Below are 13,933 nucleotides of genomic sequence, written 5' to 3' on the forward strand. Positions count from 1 at the left end.
TCAGCAGTGGGGTCAAACAGTCCCTCTGAATATAGTATAAGGTTGAATACAATCAATCAGCAGAGGGATGTAGTAAAACAATATTGAGGTACTTGTAGTTTACTGAAGTATTTCAATGTCCTACTTTTACTCCACTTCATTTCAGAGGGAATTACACTACACTACTACTATTTTATATCTTTAATAAACCTTCTTTGCAGATTAAGATTATGGCATATACACTAGTAGTAAAGTAGATGAAATTAGCTGACATTTTGACTTTTCATACTGCTGATTGTCAGTGAGCCAGCATGAACAATACCTGGAACCAGTTCTCCATTTGATTATTTGCGTTGGATTCATTAATGTCATTAGTCACGCCCGTGCTTTCCCTGGTATGACAATGCAATATCTGCTGTGGAGAAGGCCGACACTACCTTTGTGAATCTTATTATAATAAACATTTCTTAACTAAATAATGAAGCTGGGGAGTTAATTATGCTACATTGTGCAATGTGAATTCAGTTTATTTGCAATACATCAACTGCGTCTAGTCTTTTAAGCCCCTGCTCCTTAAAAGAAAAAAGATTTAACATTAGTGCTACATTAGCTATTATATTCCTAACATGGTGAAGACTAAGCAGCTTCCTTTTGCCAACATAACACCAACATAATTTCTGCATGGAAGCTAAAAGAGTAACACAATAGTGAAAACAGATTCTCTGATGACACCACAGGTTTACTTTCCCCTATCACATGACAAGCCACCTGGAAATAAGGCCATCTTTAACATGGAATATGAGCTTGATTTGTTTTCTTCTTCAATTCGTGGAATAAAATCACAGACACATCACCTGATAAGCATACAATTCCCATTTCCTTGTTCCTGCACAAAAGAAGCACATGTACATGTGTGGTGTGGGATTTCCCCTCGGTCCCCAGGTAACCGCTGCAGCTGAAGAGAGGATGATTGCTTCCTCTTTATAAGTTACTCACACATTTAGATAATGACTCATAAGGATACTGAGAGTGGAATTCTGATCAGCGATGAGCAGTTAAAACGAAGTTGCCAAATGGGTCTGTGATGCCAACACACTCTCACCTAGCTGAAGGGTTCTGATCTGGTTTCATATCGAAAAGTCCCTGTTTGATTTCCACGTCATCATTCTATTTTAAAAACTATATGATTTGTGACTCTCATAGATGACGTACATGGGAGTGTTTCTATTGAAACATGACACAATCATGCGATAAAGAATCTGGACAAAAAGTGAATCATCTAAAACAATCGTACAAAATCCAGTATTGCAAGATGTTTGCCCACTCCTGCACAACCAGTAGAATATTGTATTCTAAAATATGCAGAGTTCAGATCACCTGTAATACTTCCTACTCATTGCACAAGTTGGGGAGTTTAGATTACATTCATTTCATAAAACAATGGAAATACGGTCCAATTTGGATGCTATCTGACTTAAATAACTGCAAAGGCAAAGCATAAAATTGCTTCTATAAAACATCTGCACCTCCGTTGCTTTGAGACCCTTCTACATACTCCTGTGTCCTCTTCCCCACCTCTGTTCTGACTCTGCATGTACACTGTCTTCACATTTGAGAAAGACCCCCACCCCCGGGTCCAAGAGAAGTGGCGTGGGACTGACTTCTGGGGTTATCTGGTGGGGATCTCCAACATCAATGAAAAGGCTTTTTCACAGTGCAACGACGCAGTCTGGCTAATGTTTTCCAAGCACTAGAGTTTAAATGTTAGTGACAGAGGAAACACTATGATAAAAACCCTAAAAACCCTCATATGTTGAAATTAACCTTTAGTTTTGACTCATTTTGTATGTTATGTAACATTTTCATCATCTTTTTTTTCCCGAACCATTGATCTTTTACATGAGTATTTATTATTTCTCTGAAACAACCTTTCGTGTGTTGGTCTCTGTACAAACTCTGAGCCCAGAACCTGGCTGAAAATGTGGTTGCCCGAAAAAAAGCATGAAGATATAAAGCAGAATATCGCATGTATCTTTCATGATCTGAATCTAACAATTCATGACATGAAGCACACAGTTTCTAAGAACCTGAATCAGTGAGCAGCTTCTCAGAACGGCTTATCTGAAGTGGACTAGAGCGCGGCGTGAGGCCAAAGTGAAGTCTACTGAGCGTGTTCGTGATAACAGTATAGTGTGTGTGCTCGCTTCCTTTTTTTGACAAACCTCTCTAGAATTTGTAAACAGTTCCTTGTAAATTATCTTGTGGTTTCTCATGTTGCAACCACTCGAATGGTTGCACAGTAGCCTCAAGGTGTGTTGCAATTAGTGGTTTCACTTAATTCTGAAGGAAGGATTGGTAGTGAGACGGCACGCAGCTTCAGGTTGGTGCACATGTATGCAATATGGGTTTTTAGAGAGGGCACACTCCTGCTTTATAGTTATATATTGGTTTATTAAATGAAACAAGCCTGCAGTGAAGCAGAAAAAAGTTAGAGAGGGTTTAGTGCAGAGAACATTTAGGCGAGGTCTCCAACATTTGCATTGGGGCACATTTGCACATATTTGCGCATATCTGTGACATTTACGTTTTTTCATGTACCAAACCATATATTTCACTTGTATCCCCTCAAAACCTTGGTTGGCATCAAGGACGCTGCACTTAGCTGGTTTTACTCATATACCTTTTAGAAAGAATCTACTCGGTCACCATAGGTAATTACTCTTCTTCCACGACACATTACCTGTGGAGTACCACAAGGTTCAATTTTAGGACCAATTTTATTTTCTATCTACATGCTTCCACTCGGCCAAATCCTCCAACGACACGACGTATCTTTTCATTGCTATGCAGACGACACACAGAAAGACCTTGCTGAGACCTGGTGACTGTTTTAGTTGGTAGTTTTGATGGTAAAACACCTTCTTCAGCTTTTTTCACTTCTGATTTTGAGTTATTGAACTCAAAATCAGAAGTCTTGCTGTTCAATTCCCCAAACAATAACACTAGTCTCATTGAGAGTGAACTTGGTCCCCTGTCTGCTTATTTAAAGTCTGGGAGAAGCCTGGAAGTAATGTTTGACTCTCAATTAAGCTTTGAAACACAGATAAAACAAATTGTCCAGTCCTGCTTCCTTTAATTAAGAATCATCTCCCCGAGCTACATTATTTAAATGTTAGACCCATAGGAGCAGCTCGCAAAGTCGAGGCTTGACTCAAAGGGTGACCGTGCTTTTGCCATCAGGGCCCCTCGACTTTGGAACGACCGACCGGAGGAGATAAGGCTTTCAGCACTTCTTAAAACACATTTTCATAGAATTGATTTTAAGTGATGTCGTCCTTTTATGTCCTTTAATGCAATTATTTTGTTCAGTTTTAGTTTGTTTATTTTATTTATTTGATTGTTTTCTATTCCATTTGCTCTTTTGGGTTATTTGTTTGGCTCTGTTGTATTCATTGCCTTTATGAAATGGTCCTTTTTAGTTTTTTTATTGATGTTATGTATGGCTATGCTTTGCTTTTCAGTAGAGCACTTTGTAAACTCTGTTTTTAAATAAAGTCATTAATATTATAATAGCATCAATTTTAATCTCGGGGGATTGCAAGGACTACAACTCCAGCCAGGTTTTACATTTGTGTTTCATCTGGATGTGTTTTCTATTTAATATAGCATGTTTTCTATTTCATCTGACAATTTTTCTATTTCATCCGGCATGTTTTCCATTTAATACAGCATGTTTTCCATTTAATATAGCATGTTTTCTATTTAATCTGGCATGTTTTATACTTTGTCTAGCATGCTTTCTATTTAAGATAGCATGTTTTTTATCTGGCATGTTTTCAATTTAATCTGACATGTTTTTTTTCCATATATTAAAGGTCTTGATTTGCATGCGTTTTGTTTTCCTTTGTGACGTGAGCCGTTCACCTCATCTTGATTGCTTTGTAATAAACTGGCAGTGTTAATTTGATTTATCTGTTGCAGGTGAGCTGTCTCCTAATCACCCAGTGTGGCAGTTGGATTTGCCGCATCACAGATCTAAATTGTTTCTGCTACTTCTATTTCACAACTCTGGTTTTACCATCCAGTCTGTCGTTTGAACGGTAAGCACCTTTTAAAAGTTGCGAGCTGTGAAGTCATGTTAATACACGGTGAACGTGATTCAAGGCTCCATCTCACCTGTGCAGTATGAGTCGTGAAATGAGATATTTTTATTGATGTAACTAAGTTAAATTGAGGTTAACATGTGTGGTCTGTTCAGCTGTAATCCAGTCATTTCAACACTGTGTTGCTCTTGACTATTATAATTGATAAATCCAGATTGTAAAGAATTCTCAAGAGGAGGAAAATATATTCAGACTGTAAATAAATCACCTTTTGCTTGTGCGTGATATTGTCTTTTTTGATATTTGACAGCATAATCAAAACCTCACCATAACCATTTTTTAGGTGAAAGAAAGCCTTTTCCATTTAAACCAATAGCGAGTGCATAGTACTGCTTTTGACAAATACACTGACCCTCGTGTAAAGTTATCAGTGTCGCTTTAACATTTGACATACTGTATGTAACATAGTACAAGGAGCGATGGCAACACTGGTGCCGTGGGCCACTTGACTTGAGCTTGTGATTCCTCTGTGTTTATGTAATGTGGTTGATGCGCTACGATGCATATACAGTCGGCTGAAATACACACACCGCATCGTTCATTTAGAGTTTCAGCTGGAAAAGTGAACGTTTATTTTTGACAGTCATGTGGTGAGTTGACTTTACGGTTGACTTTAATCCAAAAGCAACGGCTGAATGCAAGCAGCCTGCCGTGAGCCGATTGTGTAATCACAGCATATGCTTTGAAGTCTTTTTTTGCTTCAAGTCAAAGACGATTTAGAGATGTATGGAAAGTTGCATACTTGATCACGTGCACTCTTGATTTAACCTTTTAAAAACCAACCTTATTTGTAGGCCCGAAAATGTCATACTCAAACTAAAGAGGGTGTATCTCTGCAGCCACTAGGGCTATTTGAATACTTTTGGTGTTATAATAAAAAGGCTATACATCGATTTTGTTCAGATGTGTACATTATCAATCTATATGTTACTGGTTAAGAGTAAATGAAGATGACACACAGAAAGAAAAAAAAGGTTTCAGGTCCGCCTATAAAAAAATCACTTTCAGGATGATTATTTCTTTGAAATGATGCAGCTGTAAGGTCCAACTCTAACCCAAATCATAGCACAATATGTGAACATTCTCTAACCCAAATCATAGCTCAATATGTGAACATTCTCTAACCCAAATCATAACTCAATATGTGAACATTCTCTAACCCAAATCATAACTCAATATGTGAACATTCTCTAACCCAAATCATAACACAATATGTGAACATTCTCTAACCCAAATCATAGCTCAATATGTGAACATTCTCTAACCCAAATCATAACACAATATGTGAACATTCTCTAACCCAAATCATAGCTCAATATGTGAACATTCTCTAACCCAAATCAGAACACAATATGTGAACATTCTCTAACCCAAATCATAACACAATATGTGAACATTCTCTAACCCAAATCATAACACAATATGTGAACATTCTCGAACCCAAATCATAACACAATATGTGAACATTCTCTAACCCAAATCATAACCAATATGTGAACATTCTCTAACCCAAATCATAACACAATATGTGAACATTCTCTAACCCAAATCATAGCTCAATATGTGAACATTCTCCAACCCAAATCATAGCTCAATATGTGAACATTCTACAACCCAAATCATAGCACAATATGTGAACATTCTCTCACCCAAATCATAACACAATATGTGAACATTCTCGAACCCAAATCATAACACAATATGTGAACATTCTCTAACCCAAATCATAACCAATATGTGAACATTCTCTAACCCAAATCATAACACAATATGTGAACATTCTCTAACCCAAATCATAGCTCAATATGTGAACATTCTCCAACCCAAATCATAGCTCAATATGTGAACATTCTCCAACCCAAATCATAGCACAATATGTGAACATTCTCTCACCCAAATCATAACTCAATATGTGAACATTCTCTCTGACTTTGATAAAGTGAAACAGAACAAAGTTAGAGAGGGTTTAGTACAGAGAATATTCAGGCGAAGACTCCACAATTTGCATTGGGGCACATTTTAATTTTCTCATGGACCAAACCATATACTTCACTTGTATATTACTCATGGTGTTTAACACATCCAAATACAGCAGTTTTGGGCATCAAACAAGCTATGATTTACAGTTTTATATAACAATCACTCAGTCTCTCAGGTTGTCCAGGGATGTAAAATCGGTTACAAATCCCAACCCAAATTTTATTTAGCAAATTATTATTTTGCAAAATCCCAGGACTAAGTTTTATAATCTTAATTCAAACTTTACGGTGAAGTTCATGAGACAGGCAGTGACGGTGACCTCTAGAGTGCATGATTTGAAGCAGTCTCCCTCCCTTTGCTGTTATCTGTCCTGTTTCCAGTAAAGACTGAGTCTATGAATTGACTGTATGAACAGTGAGTAAGAGCTGACTGGGACCTCATCAGCTGCTCTCTCATAGGGATCCACGTAAGAACAGATGTGTGTGGTGACAAATAGAGCAGGCATGGACGGGGTTTATATCTGTGGTTTTAACCTACGTATCCTACTGGAAACGTCTCATGAAAAAGTCTAAAATAACCTGCACAATGTCCCCAAAATAGACACAGCTTAAATTATATTAACAGACGCTGAGCACTTCTATTTCAAATAAGATGAGCTAATGAGACATAGAATTATTCAAAGACTCTCACATGTCTCAATGCACTTAAAAGAATGTGTCTGATGTTAAAACACACATGGATCTAACTTGACCAGGAGAAAAACAACAAAAAAAAACATTCTCCAGAGTAAGTCAGTGACTTGAGGAAGTAGACGTGTCTCACTCCGCTGTCCCACAGAACAGGAAACCCAAGACCTCTTCTCCTTTTTCTCCGAGTGGTTTTGGGGCTGAGTACCTTGCAGAGTGTCGCTCAGTGCTCCCCAGCAGGCATATTCAGACAGGTCCGACTATCAGGTTCTACTGGTGAGCGTTGTCAGCCATGCCTCATTCATATCCTGCTCACTTTATCATTCTGCACAGTCCATTATGCTTCATGCCGAACTATCTCGTCCTCTTCAAAGGCTTCTTCAAATTATTACGAAGCCAGGGAAAGGGGTAATATTTCCCATATTAAAGTTGTGAATTTAAGAACACTGTAGCCTTCATCGTGCAAGTAACCATATATGGTAATTTCCCTCACAAAGTATTTCAATGAGTGCCCTATTTATGTAGGACATTTTCATATATTCATTCGTGTTCACGGTTACACATTTTTTGTTTTACAACCACTTTCAAAAGAATATATTTTAATTGGAAGTATCTTTCATGTCAGAATGACATTATGCAACAAACAATCTCAAACGGTCTCATTAAACAGAGATCAAACACTGACTGTCACTGCATCAGTGTGAAGGGAAAACTACACAGAAAAGTTAAGCTAGTTAAAAAGTTAAAACATTAATTAAATAACTGCTTTGTGTTTTTTCAGCTTCATGGTGAGTTATGCCGGGGCACGTCTGATATGCCCTGCTTAGCCTGCTTAGCCTGCTTAGCCTGCGACCCAGCCCCGGATAATGGATGCAAACAGAGAATATACAAGTTTACTTCTAAGAAAAACATGACTTTAGTCTCTGAGGTTTTGTCTTGGAATATTACCCCCTCTCCCAGCTCCATCTTTTTATTTTTTTACTCAAGCACTGACAGCAAGTGCAACTTTACACCTCCTTGCCCTCAGGCTTTGAATCCACATCTTTCACTTAAATGAGCTCAAACCAGAAAACTAAAATCTACTCTGATGGTTAAACAACATGCTTTCGGCTTAACATTCAAAAGGCAGCTCATTTATTTGCAACAAACACAACTAGATGAATAATTGAAAAATACATTTTGATATTTCAACACAAATATATATATATATATATATATATATATATATATATATATATATATATATGTCACGAAGATTACCATTCCTGCTTTTAACTGTTTAGCTGAACTCTGACCCTGAGTTGATATTGCTGTCAATTTAGCAACCAGTTACCTTTTTACACATCGAGCAGTTGCAGTTGTGTTTCTAATTGTGTCTCTCCTGATGTTTTAGCTGCTAAATGCTCCACCAGCTAACGCTAGTTCCTAACATGGTGCAATGGAGCCCCAAAAGTTACTACAAGGTTTCTAGTTTGCCAGTTCGGTAGCACTGCTAACACTGCAACTGGAAGACATGTGATAGAAATCGCTAACACAAGCTAACAATAGCTAACAGACAGAGCAACGTTGCATCAGCACACCAGTGTTTCTTTTTAAAACAACTACAAGGGAAAGTAAACTGATTGCACTGGATGCACGTTAACCTCCTCTAAGGTGGTTTACTGTTGCAAGCTAGCTAGCATAGCATCCAGCCTGTTCCTGTAAACACGTCATACTGTACATGCAGATTTAGTTACCTAGTCTCCCAGTCTTTCCTTAGCTAAATTAGCAAAGGTTTTCTTTAAGGTGCTAATTCTGAAAAATAATCAACTACATTAATAAAATGCAATGTGTCTGCATCAACGCAATAATTCATCCTAGCCAAATTAAAGTAATACCCTTCAACTGGAAGCTAAAGAGATTTTCCAGATATGCCTAGAGCAAAAACCTGGAAAACCCATCGACAGAGTAATTTTGGAGGCTACTAGTTCCTGGTAGCCTCAGTAATAACAGAGTGTCAGTAACCTCCTGATGGCTTAAGTAGAGAAGAGAAACGCCCTGCTTCATTGCAGCAATGCCAACGGCAACTCGCAGCAGTGGCCAAACCAACTGTGCATTGGACCATGATATACATAAAGATGAAAGTGATGCAGTACATCAAACTAATATGCAAAAGACTAACAGAAACAATGCTCTTGTGTTACTAAATGTTGGGCAATCCTAGCGCTTTAGCCCTTAATAGACACGGTGGTGGCACGCTATAGGAGCAGGACTGTTTGGGATCCAAATGACTAAAAAACATGACTCATTTTCTGCACACTACTGTACGCCTATAAAAATCCCCCCTTCACACACTTATGCATTCATTAATTGAGTGTCCACATTGTCCGCAAATGGAAAACATGCTCTCATCGATCTTATTTGGTTATGTTAGATAGTCAAACAGGATTAAGAATAGTTATTTATTTCTACATGGAGCGGTGAAGTCACTTCAGGGAATGCTAGGGGAATTTGGAATGAGAAAATTTCCCCAAAAAACAGATATCGCTATGTATTGGATAGTTGGACGTTATGCTATTTTGTGTTCTTGCAAAACAAAGACTCCATTTAGAAATCCAATGACAACGTAAAGGACATTTTCAGCACCTTAATGCCGTTTCTCTTAAATCCTTTGGCGTCTTCCTCCTCCTCCAGTCTTCTCGGCCTGTTCTTTCATGCTCCACCGCATTCGCAGAGTGAACTGCAACCAGGAAATCTAGCAGGGATAAAAACTTGCATGCAATGTCCTCGACCTTGGCAGATTTATTGCTAGCTTGAGGCTAAGATGGTTCTTCAAAACTGCTCCACAACTGTAAATTCAACTTTCAGTTCAGCGGCACGATGTTATGAAAAACGCAGGAATGTGCTCACAGAGGACTGCTGGAGTGGAATTTTTGCTGGGAATTTCCCACTAGTGTGTGTCTTGCCCATGCGCACATGCACGTGTGCATGCGGCCTAGGTGGAGCGGCTGCTGTCTCTGAGTGAGTATAAACAAGTCTGAGCTCCTTTCGAGGAGCTAAACGACAAGCGTTTGCCAGGTGAAAGGTGTCAAAGATGTCTCATCTTTGTTGGTGAGTTATTTTGTATCAACTGTGAATCATTACCTGGATAGGTTCCATTTTCTGGAGGACACGCTGTACTATTTAGTAACACGCCACACAGACATGCATGCTGACTCATTCACACCTCTCCTCAAAACCTCTTTTCACTTATTTTGGAGGGAGCTCCATGTAGGGCCTCGTGCATTACAAAATAAAATTGCACATGTATGAGGGAGATCTGCTTTATTCGGATTAGTTTCAGGAACTGAGCATGAAGCTTTAACAACGTGCAAAGCCTGCGGTACTTCATGTTGAAAGTGCAGATTTGACTACTGCTGACCTCCAGTAGCACTGTTACCGAGAGGCCGCATCGCTCCTTCTGAAATCCCCCAAACTTTCCCTCCGCCAAATCTTTCCTCCCAAGATACTGCTCCTTTCAGGCCTCCCATGATACGCTCTGCTGTGGACCCGCCACAGCTGGTGAACTGGCTGCCTGGTGAGCAGTAGTTAACGCCGGCCATGTGCTCTACCTAATTGCTTTTCCAGGGCAGAGCAGAGGGAAGTGTTATGCGGACAGACACGGAGGGCTCAGAGGATGGAAGGGGAGGCGTGCGGGGAAGCTGGCCCAGATGTGTGCAGTAGCAGTCGGCCAGCCGCACATCTGCAATCGTTTGAACTTACTGGGGGAATTCCTCTCTCACTGTGCCTCTCCATATATTTTGTCCCGCTGAATCCTCAACTCGGGACAATGAGTCGCTTGACTGCCTCCCTCTCTTCTTCCTCTCATGTTTCCCTCTGTGTGTCATGAACCGTTTCCCCCACAGACAGACAAACAGCCGGTCTGGTAGCGACTCCAGAAGGCGTGGGACTCTTTGTGTTGAGGACATTTAAAGGGAAGATAAAAGAGCCAAGTCTTTCTGTAAATATACAGGACTGCGTATGAGACACAGACATAACAAGCACTTAACATGAAGTTGCATTTGGTATCATGGGCTTTGAATGCACCTCACCACACATGTCCTCGCTATGACAAAAGAAAAAGATGCAAAGATGTCAGCCACCAGTGCTTTTCTAAAAAAGAAGCAGCGAGCAGGAGACCGGCCCTGCTTGCCTATGAAGCCTCCAAAACAGCAATGTCATTGAAACAGAGTTGGTAAGAGGGTTGAATCAAACTATAGGGCTAAAAATATCTATTGTTTTGCTGCGTGGGTTGGCCAGAGCACAACAAGAACAGGGAGTTTCCTCCGCGCCAGGAAGCGGGGAGATTTCCTTGTATTAGCGGTTCAAGATTTGGGGACAAGATGTTCAAGATGACAGTGATCTACCCGGAGATGCAATCTCCTCTGGGACACAACGTTCTGTATTTCCTCCAGGGACGGAAGCACTTTGGGATGTGAGGCATCAAACGCATGATAAAGTAGTGGCAGGACCTGCATCATTCTTTCTATGAAATCATATTCTGTTATGTGTGTGTGTGGTTATGCATATGATTATATGACATTACCAATCCCTGAAGACTCACTCACTCACCATTTACTGAATCTTTACCTCTGATACTCCTGTTTGCAGGTTGGAGGTTACAAGTACACCAAGGTGTGTCTTTCTAAGTAAATAGGGTGGAGTGAAGAAAGGTCATGTTGAATCCAAAAAACACACACATATACATATAATGCTATTTGAAACACATATTTGAAACAGGAGGGCAGCTAAGACAACTGCTTTCTTTGGCATGTACAAACAGACAGACAGCTACACGACAGGGTTTATGTTCTCCTTTCAGGATTAGTCTAACTGTCTAACTATAGAAATGAAAAGCCTTTGAGTTTCAGATGGCTTTTTGAGCTGTGCCATCTGCATTAGTCGAGGCTTATACATATATATATAGAGAGAGAGACATATTATCCAGGATCTGTCTGGCTTATTGGCCCATTTTTTTGCTCCTGGTGTTTGCACTCTAACTGCACTTTTTTAAATGGGCTGCTTATAAATGGTAAATGGACTGTACTTGTATGGGGCTTTTCTAGTCTTCCGACCAATAACAATAACTTCTTTAATAACACTACATGTCATCATTCACTCATTCATACACTGATGGGAGGAGCTACCATGCAAGGTGCCACCTGCCCATCAGGACCAACTAACATTCATACACATTCACACACAGCATGCAGGAGCCATTTGGGGTAAACGACACCTGCGGAGCCGAGGATCGAATCTTCCATCTTCTGATTGAAGGACGACCCGCTCTATCACTCAGCCACAGTATAGTGATGTAATCCCCCTCAACGTTCCCCTCAGCTCTATGGAGTGTTAGTGATTGTTTTTCGGCCAACAACTTGACTGTGTCACCGCTCTCATTATTTCCAGATACATCAGGCGCTTGTTTCCAGTGATACAGCTGTTACACACCTGCAGCACCAAACAGCAGTCAGTGGAAGACTATAGAGCATAGTGGAGCATTTAGCAGAGAAGCACATGTTAGAAATAAATGTGTTTTGCCACTGTTAGCTAGCTAACGTTGTTGGCTGCTGTTAAGAGGTTTTACAATAGCAAAGACTTTTTTTATCAGGGGCGAGGTGAAGCAAAAAGATGGAACCAATCCCTCAGCCGTAAATCATAGCAGCTTCTGAAATTCCCCAAATTGTTCCTCCAGTTGTTTAGGACAGTTCACAAAACAATGAGGATCATTCAGAGGCTACATTTTAACAGGTCGAAAATGCAATTTTGCATTAAGTCTTCCCATATGTAAAATCTGCAGGAACGTTTTGAACGATGTTAATCTCCATTTAGGCTTTAGGTTGGATGGTGGGCTGGGTTAAACAATGTGTGACTATGTCAGTGGTTCTCAAACCACCAAGAATCGGTGAGTCGACAAGAATTCACACTAGCCCACTGCTCTTTAATTACTAAGGATGGGTAAAATGCAGAGAATAAATTCCCTACTGTGGGATTAATAAATGATTATGCCTGTAATACCTCTGTGCCCCACTAGAGGGTCGCGCCCCACAGTTTGAGAACCACTGGACTATGTGAATTGATCAGGGTTTTTGGAATATCCTCAATGGAATCTTTGTCAAATGGCTGTGCCAGGGATATTAGCTTTTTTTCCAATACTACACCAGCGATGGGGATAGCTAATGTCAGGCCCTCCTGTTCAATATGTTATGCGACATCCAAACTTGAACAATGTTTTAAAAACATTGAGGCTAACGCTACAATCAACCCTCTACGTTGATTTGATCCATAATGAAATGGATCACCTGTAGATCACAAGCCCTGACCCAGCTGTTCAACTTTTACAGACACATTGTCTATCTCACCAAAAATATAAAATATTTTAATCACAGAGGCGTTCAGGTGCTGGCTGTAGCAAAACAATATAATGTGCTCTTTCTTTATAAGAGCATTGAAGCATTTTGAAGAATTATTTCCCTGTGTCTGTTTTCGTTGGTCTTTTTGGAGTCATTCCACTAAAAATACCTGGATGGGATGGGGCATGATGCACATTTTTGTATAATAAAAAAAAAAATGGTCTCAAATATATTATGTTTTTTTATTACCCAAAGAACTTTCTATGTACTTTACATGTGTAACCTGATTAAAAATAGAACACATTTCACTTTGATTCATTTGCTTGTAAAACCAGGCTGAGGTATCCGTCACCAAAGGATCCAGGTCTAATCCTGAGGTATGCGTGCTCTGGATGCTGAAGGGCTCCGGCCTCCATCCTGCAAAACAAAACACCAGTCAAGGTTCCTCAAACAAAGTCAAAAGATAATCTGACTCACTGCCTTTTGTCCGAGGTGGAATGACATTCAGGTCGTACGGACCACTAATGCATACACATATACAACCAAACATATACAATATCACCATGTTTTCTTTCCCCTCTTTATTTAAATTTACAAAATGAGTCAACATGTGTGAAGACGAATTCAAAGTCCTGGTCCTGTGATTATGAGCCAAGTGGCCCAGGTCACAGCATCTCTTTGGCGGCTCATGTTGTCTGATGTTTTTATCGTTTTATTTTTGCCCCTAAAAATGACACGAAAAAGCCAACTACCT

Source organism: Taurulus bubalis (genome assembly GCF_910589615.1).
Source record: "Taurulus bubalis genome assembly, chromosome: 3".
Taxonomy (NCBI): domain Eukaryota; kingdom Metazoa; phylum Chordata; class Actinopteri; order Perciformes; family Cottidae; genus Taurulus; species Taurulus bubalis.